Source organism: Gobio gobio (genome assembly GCF_949357685.1).
Source record: "Gobio gobio genome assembly, chromosome: 1".
Lineage (NCBI taxonomy): Eukaryota > Metazoa > Chordata > Actinopteri > Cypriniformes > Gobionidae > Gobio > Gobio gobio.
In genome coordinates this window covers 75,506,427-75,515,563 of record NC_137097.1, presented here as the reverse complement: position 1 = coordinate 75,515,563, position 9,137 = coordinate 75,506,427, and positions in this window count along the sequence as shown.

The following is a 9,137-nucleotide window of genomic DNA, read 5'->3' as shown; positions in this document are numbered from 1 at the left end:
GTCAAGTTTGTTGTATTCATTGCTGATGTTATTAACTGTACTGCTCAAACAAATAAAATAACTGAAAAACGAATAGCTGCTGCAGCTCATCATTTGGACATAAATGATACATCAATTGAGCAAATTCAGTCATTGCTAGGTCAGCCAGAGGGTGCGTCAAGCTCACAGGAATCAAAAGGTGGTCAGAAAACTAAAATTAAATGAGAGTGTGTAATTATTGAAGTGTGGATGGATATAGGTATGTTTAAAATAGTACATTTTTATAATTCTTGTAATCAGTTAACAGTAGATAGTTTAAATTCAATAGGAGGTGATGGTAAAATAATATGGGTGTGGGGATTTTAACGCTCACAATGTTCTTTGGGGAAGTTTAACTACTGATAGAAATGGGGCAATTCTAGAAGAATATATGGATGAACAGAATTTGGTATGTTTAAATAATGGTAAAGGTACTAGAGTTAATTTCAGAAATTCATCAGTGTCGTGCATAGATTTAACATTAGTTTCAGGAGCTATAGCATTAAAATGTCATTGGGATCTATTAGAAGATACCACAATAGGGAGTGATCACTTTCCAATTACAGTGAGGAAAATAAATATTTGAACACCCTGCTATTTTGCAAGTTCTCCCACTTAGAAATCATGGAGGGGTCTGAAATTGTCATCGTAGGTGCATGTCCACTGTGAGAGACATAATCTAAAAAAAAAAAATCCAGAAATCACAATGTATGATTTTTGAATTTTATTTGTATGATACAGTTGCAAATAAGTATTGCAATTACAGAGGTCAAACGTTTCCTGTCGTTTTTCACCATTTTGGCCCACTCCTCCACACAGATCTTCTCTAGATCAGTCAGGTTTCTGTCCTGTCGCTGAGAAACACGGAGTTTGAGCTCCCTCCAAAGATTCTCTATTGGGTTTAGGTCTGGAGACGGGCTAGGCCACACCAGAACCTTGATATGCTTCTTCCTTGGTTATCCTGGCTGTGTGCTTCGGGTCATTGTCATGTTGGAAGACCCAGCCTCGACCCATCTTCAATGCTCAGATGAGGGAAGGAGATTGTTCCCCAAAATCTCGCAATACATGGCCCCGGTCATCCTCTCCTTAATACAGTGCAGTCGCCCTATCCCATGTGCAGAAAAACACCCCCATGCTTCACAGTAGGGATGGTGTTCTTGGGATGGTACTCATCATTCTTCTTCCTCCAAACACGTTTAGTGGAATTATGACCAAAAAGTTCTATTTTGGTCTCATCTGACCACATGACTTTCTCCCATGACTCCTCTGGATCATCCAAATGGTCATTGGCAAACTTAAGACGGGCCTGGACATGTGCTGGTTTAAGCAGGGGAACCTTCCGTGCCATGCATGATTTCAAACCATGACGTCTTAGTGTATTACCAACAGTAACCTTGGAAACGGTGACAACGATGACAATTTCAGACCCCTCCATGATTTCTAAGTGGGAGAACTTGTAAAATAGCAGGGTGTTCAAATACTTATTTTCCTCACTGTATGTGTAGTATGGGTGTGGAAATGACGAAGGAAACATTTTTAAAACTATCTAAGTGGAAATTTGAAAAGGCTGATTGGATAAAGTTTAATAAAATATGTAATGAAGAATTAAATAACTTCAACATCATGGAAGATATAGAAGAATGTAATAACAAATTAACATTTGTGATAGCTAAAGCAGCAGAAGAAGCAATTCCTAAAACAAAGAGTAGAGAAAGGGGAAAAATTGTACCATGGTGGAATCAGGAATGTTCTGATGCTATAAAACAAAGAAATTAAGCTTTTAGGTTGTTAAGAAGGACATTAATACCTGATTCTATCATTAATTATCAGAGGAAAAGAGCTCAGGCTAGGAGAATTGTTAAGGAAGCTAAAAGGAAATATTGGCAGACATTCTGTTCTTCACTAGGAAGAGATACACAACTAGGAGTTGTGTGGAATATGTTAAAAAAGATGAATGGTATTTATCGAGTCAGTAATATTCCGGTTTTAATATGAGAAGGAAGAACAGCAGTAAAAAAGGAAGAAAAAGCAGAGCTGTTTGTCGAAACCTTTAAAAAAATACATAGTAATGGAAATTTAGATGAAAATTACAGGGAAAGAAGAATGGAAATTCTGGAACAGAATTAAGATGTATATAATCAGAAACCAAATGGACAGACTGCGTTAGATGCTACATTTGAAATGTTTGAACTTAAAAGAGTACTAACTCAGGTTAGACATACGGCACCAGGAAAAGATCAAGTGTGTTATATGATGTTTAAGTATGCTGATGAAGTAGTGCTAAGAGCAGTATTGGGGCTATTTAATAAGGTGTGGGTGGAAGGTAAATTGCCAAGGGAATGGAAACATGCTGTAATAATTCCCATAGCCAAGCCAGTGAAAGATTCATCAATAGCAGGTTACTACAGACCAATTGCTCTTACATCTAATCTATGTAAATTAATGGAGAGAATGATTGCAAATCGGTTGTATTATATATTAGAAAGTAAGGAATTAATAGCATCATACCAACATGGTTTTCGCCCTGGACATTCTACTATGGATGCACTAATAAGGTTAGAAACAGATTAAAAAGGCATTGGCAATGAAAGAGGTACTGATAGCTGTGTATTTCGACATCGAAAAGGCTTATGATATGATGTGGAAGGAAGGATTATTATTAAAGTTGGAGAAAATGGGAATTGGAGGAAGATTTTATAATTGGGTAATGAGTTTTATGTTTGGAAGAACTATACAAGTGAGGGTAGGAGATATTTTATCAAGTATGAGTAATGTGGAAAATGGTACACCCCAAGGAAGTGTTATTAGTCCTATTTTATTTAATATCATGATTAATGATATTTTTGAAGGAATTAATCAGGGTATTAATAAAGCATTATACACAGATGATGGAATATTGTGGAAGAGAGAAAGAAATATTACCTTTATTGTCCAAAAAATTCAAAAAGCAGTAGGGATTGTTGAGAGATGGTCATTAGAGAGGGGTTTTACATTTTCCATAACTAAATATTGTTGTCAGTTTTTTAAAAGATAGGACCAGATGTTCAGTTGTATATGTATAAACAGCCATTGGAAAGAGTGGTGAAATTTAAATATTTAGGATTGTAGAATGACTTGGAAAACACATATAGAATTTATAGAAAAGAAGTGTAATAGGGTACTTAACCAAATGAGATGTTTAGTAGGACAGGATTGGGGTGCAGATAAAATATCAATGATGGAAATATACTATTCTCTTCTTCACTCCATAATAGATTATGGTTGCATTGTGTATGGGTCTGCATCTGCATCGTTGCTAAAGAAATTGGATGTTATTCAACATAGAGCATTAAGATGCATTCTAGGAGTTACTAGAACAACACCAGTAGCAGCAATGCAGGTGGAGCTATCAGAAATGCCTTTACATTTGCGCCGTCAAAAACTGTCTATGGCATACTGGATAAGTTTAAAGGGCCATAATAATAGTCATTTAGCTAAGGAAGTATTGGAGGAAAGTTGGGAGATGTCACAGGGTGTTGGTTCATGTTCATTGTTCCTTGTTCATGTTTTAAGTTGATTAGGTTCATGTTATGTTTGAGTGTCATGTTCACTGTCTTGCTTCCTGGTTTTGTCACGTGATTCCCATGCCCTCATGTGATCTTGTTGTGTTCTGTCATTGGTTCATTGTCTCATCATTGTTCACAGATGCCCCTTGTCTTGTCAGTAGTCTGTGTGTATTTAAGCCCTCATGTTTGCCATGTATTACTATGTGTAACTGCTGTTGGTGAGTGTCTGTCATGGTTTTTAGTCAAGTCTGTTTCAGTTCAAGTCATGTCACATCAAGTCAAAGTCACCATTGGATTCTGTGTATCACCTTGTAAATAAACTGCACTTGGGTTCTCAACTTGCCTCGTCAGTAGAAAACCGTTACAGAATACTCGACCGCCAACAATGGACCCAGCAGTTTCCATGCTTCGCCTCTGTCAAGGCCAGCGTCCTATAGAGGACTACGTACAGGAGTTTTGTGGACTGTGCTTCCTGGTAGATTTTAATGATGTGGCCCTTAAGGACATTTATAGATTTGGGCTTAACGAATCGGTCCGATCACAGATGCCAGGGGGGAAGATCCATTTTACCCTGGCCCAATATATCGACCAGGCCCTTTTGTTGGGCGGCTCGGCCTTTACTGTGGGAACAGTGGATGAGGAGCTCCACTGTCCCACAGAACCCTCCACACCAGCGAGTCCAGCCCACGTCCATGCTCCAGCCCACGTCCATCCTTCAGCCCACGTCCATGCTCTAGCCCACGTCCCGGCTCAAGGCCACGTCCATGCTCCAGCCCACGTCCATGCTCCAGCCCACGTCCCGGCTCCAGCCCACGAGCCCGCTCCAGCCCATGAGCCCGCTGTCCCGCCCAAGAAAATTTTGGGGGGGGGGCAAGGGGTACATGGAGGCCACGAAGGCCACGCCTCTGTGGCCCCCTGAACCGCCGTTACCGCCATGGCCTGTTGAACCGCCGTTACCGCCATGGCCTGTTGAACTGCCGTTGCTGCCATGGCCATCCACGGCTCCTGAGGGTCCAGGTCCTCCCACGCCTGAGGGTCCAGGTCCTCCCACGCCTGAGGGTCCAGGTCCTCCCACGCCACAGGGTCCAGGTCCGCCCACGCTCCCAGGCCCGTCCAGGTCATGTCTGGGTCCGGTGCCCCTGCATGGGCCTGGCCCACCATCCCTCCCCCAAGACCGCCCCCCAAGACTTTGTTAGGCTAGTGGTGTTTTGGTATTGTTTGGGTGTCAGGGGCCGCCCATAGAGGGCGGGATCTGTCACAGGGTGTTTTGGTGTTGGTTCATGTTCATTGTTCCTTGTTCATGTTTTAAGTTGATTATGTTCATGTTATGTTTGAGTGTCATGTTCACTGTCTTGCTTCCTGGTTTTGTCACGTGATTCCCATGCCCTCATGTGATCTTGTGTTCTGTCATTGGTTCATTGTCTCATCATTGTTCACAGGTGCCCCTTGTCTTGTCATTAGTCTGTGTGTATTTAAGCCCTCATGTTTGCCATGTGTCTTTTTCGAGTATTACTATGTGTAACTGCTGTTGGTGAGTGTCTGTCATGGTTTTTAGTCAAGTCTGTTTCAGTTCAAGTCATGTCACATCAAGTCAAAGTCACCATTGGATTCTGTGTATCACCTTGTAAATAAACTGCACTTGGGTTCTCAACTTGCCTCCAGTGGATTCGTTACAGGAGATTAGACATGGTACAGGATTTGCATGGGAGGTCCAGGAATGGGCAAAATAAATGAGAATAGATTCAAAAATATTTGGACCAACTATAACAACATCTCCAATACCACCTTGGTTGTTAAGTGAACCACAAATTGATTTGACAATACATGAAAGAATTCAGAAAGGAGAAGTTGGAGGTGAAGTCAAGTATAAAACACTAGAATACATTAATACTGTTCATTCAGCATTTATTCAGGTGTACACTGATGGTTCAAGAAACCCTGAGACAGGACGAAAGGGTTCAGCATTTTATGTACCAGAATTTAAAAGTGGGAACAAAGCAAGGCTAACTGATGCAACTTCAGTGTATACAGCAGAATTAGTTGCCATTCAGATGGCACTCGAGTGGTTTGAGGAGGAAAGGCCAATCTCTAAAAGGAACGTTTTAATTTGTTCAGATTCATTGGCATCAATTTTAAGCTTGCAAACCTTTCAATCATGTAGGAAAGACATACTTACAGAAATTTTGATTATTTTATTTAGATTAAGTAAAATTAGAATTTTAGTGCAGTTTTTAGGGGTACCAGCACATGTTGGGATACAAGGAAACGAAACGGCAGATAAAATGGCCAAGGAAGCACTCAAAGTGGATAGTATTAACAAAGCAGTTACTTTAAGCAGGGCAGAAGGGAAGTCATCGATTCAACAAGCTTGTGGGAGTAAATGGCAGAAATATTGGGACTCATGTAAGAAAGGAAGACATTTTTATAGAATAAAAAATAATATAAAACAAAGTCAAATTAGTCATAATATAAATAAAAAGGAATTTATTATTTTTACAAGATTAAGAATGGGTCACACCAATCTTAATGCAACATTACATATCATGGGCAAACGCAACTCTGGTTTTTGTAATGTATGTCAGGAAATGGAAACTGTAGAACATGTTTTGATTAGATGTATTACGACCCTTGAGGTCTGTGGGTGTTGTGTTTGTTGTTGTGGGTGTGTTTTGTCTCTCTTGTGTAGGTGTGTGTACCCATTTGCTGACCCCCAATTTCCACCGGCTGTGTTACAGCTGCGGAACAGCTCCGCTGCGTGACAGCTCCGTGTTCCGTCGTCCGTCAATACCCACCAGGTCCGGATTTGTTGCGGAACGGCTGCGGTCATGACTGACAGCTGACGTCACGAGGCCCCATGTAATCTCGCAAATTCTGGTGTATATTTAACCTGTATAGCTATATAACTCCTCATTACGAGTACATAACTAGCTATTTGCTTTCTATCTTTATTTCTTGGACAAAAATAGTGACTTACCATCCACACCAATCACTTCTGCTATAGTTTTCCACGCCGCATCCTTTTTAATGTTGTCCTTATAAAAAGGATGTGAGGGGTCATAGATGATGGGTTGATTCTGTACCTCAATAATCAGCATTTCTTCATCCATCGTGTCAACGGGGTTAAAACAAGCCTGTCTCCGCCCGTTATGACGTTTTCAAGGTGTAGTGTAGGGAAAAATGAGCGCGGTGTATTTTATTTTGAAAATTAAACGGATCTTTTATTTTGTTTCTGGCTGTTCTGTTTTGTCACTCGACTTCCTGTCCTGCGTACTCTGCCCTGTAGTGCTGCGGAGCGCTCCGGCATCCGGCAAAAATAGAAGCTCTGCGTATTTGATGCGGAGGGCTGGGGATCGCCGGAGTCGGAACGCAGCTGTAACGCATTCAGTGGAAATACACTCATTGAATTTAATGGAAACCTATTGACTCCGCCGCCGTGACGGAGCCGTAACGCAGCCGGTGGAAATTGGGGGTGAGTCTGACGTGGAGTGAATCCCGCAGCTGGAGCTGATCAGCAGCAATTAGTGGGATGTATTTAGCGGAGCCAGTGAAGTGCGCAGTGTCTCTCACTTTTTCTCTTGGCGACTCGTGACCTACTGTGTGGATTACTTTGTGGATTAAGACTACTGTGTGAGTTGTTGTGTGGACTGTAGCGAGAGTGTTTCCTCGCGCCGTCTGTGGGAAGGCAGCCGTCGGACCAGTGTTCCCGATCAGCTAGAAGTTGGTGTGGTGAGCAGCGGGTATCCCTAGCGGGTCATCTGCGCGGTGGGAGCCGTGCGCACTGTGTGTTGTGGTGTTGCTTATGTTTTCTGTTTAGCATTTTGTGATAATTTGTTAATAAATACATGAACTTGAGACATGTTTCGAGTCATCCTTGGTTTTTCCATCCTGGGTATGTCTATTTGTTAGTCCCACTCCCCGTGGAAAAGGGGGTGGACGTAACAAGATGTAAAAAATTTGAACAAGAACGAATTGAGCTTATAAGAGATATGCAAGCTTTGGGTATTACAGATTTCACCATATATAATATTTTGAAGACAGGAATAGAGTCTGGTAGAAAAATTACAGCATTACTGACATTCTTGAGGAATAGTGGCCTGAAATATAGAATATAGGAAATCTTTCGGGTATCATCTTCGTTCATACTCCAGCACAGTAGGTGGCGGTATGCACCTTTTCAGTTGGTTTGCGACCCGCCAATAAATCCACAAGAAGAAGAAGAGCTGGCATGTTTTTTTTTGGCTAACAGCTCAGAGTAATGGTCAGAGTAAAGGTAAATGAGACTTAACTCTGGGTAAAAAGAGATTTTGGATAATTGACTTTGGAGCTGTTTCATGTGTGCCCGCTCTGGACTAGGATATACATTTTGGAGTATACTCTGGAGACCTTTTACCGCTGAAGGATACCCTATTTTTTGTGAGGCTCTGATCCAGTGGATTTATTCTTTTTCATTCAGTGGACATTGTTTTTTCATCAGGACTTCAAACTTCCTACCTACCACCAAGCAAGAAAAGGACTGTTGAGTATCATCTTTTTACTTTTTGTTTACCTGAACTTAGAGCTCTTGTGTTGTGAGCAACCAGCCTACTCATGAACTTTTCCTATGTGGACTAATTTATTTACGTATGAAAAGAGAGTCCACAGATATTATCTTGGCAAGTGTCTAACCTGATTTATATTTTCAATCTAGTATTTTGGGGGTCATTGATATGGTTAATGTGATGTGATTTTGTTATAAGATGGAAATTAATGTTATTTATCAAAATGTAGAAAATATTACCTCATGACTCTTATCTGTGGATGGTGGTGCCCGAAAAGGGGCGGAGTTTGCAAACCGCCTTGAGTTTCTGGCATTGAAATGGTCGGTCTGCGATAAATTTAGCCATTGACTAAAGGGACACTCTTTCACAGTCTGAACAGACAATAATCCATTGACCTACATTTTAACGAAGCCAAACCTAGACACGTGCAAACAGAGGTGGGTAGCTAAGTTGGCCCTATACACCTTTGACATCCAGTACATACCTGGCAACAAGAGCAGTCCTGCTGCTGGTCGTCTTGGTGCCCTAAGCATAATTACTTTATGATGCCCGCGGTGGCGGCGATCGTGACTTTGTAGAGCTGAGCTAGGGGGTGATGAGAGCATTTTCTTGTGGTGCCCCCATCAGCACTTGGTGCCCTACGCGCAGCGCGTGGTGGGAGCGGCGGCACTGACCAAGAGTGTGGTTGCAGACGCTCTGAGCCATCAGCCGTTTGTTCCCAGTCATGTGAGTCAGAGATTAGTGACAGAGCCTCAAAACCTTTTACTAGAACAGTCTGAAAAGATCAGAGAAGACACAGTAAAGGATTCATTTAGACTCAGTGCAAATACCCAGTGTGTTGGACATTCATTAGAGAAATGTTCCTTGTCTTCTGATCAGGTCTATGCTATCTTCGAAACTCATGCTAAGTGGGAAGTGGGAGCAGAGGGGAGAGTCATTTCCTGGCTTGCTCAAGAAACCTAAAAGATCATGCCTGCTGTTCAGAACCCCTTACCGGTCTACTCACTGGAGGAGCTTTCCAAACAACCAAGAAGGT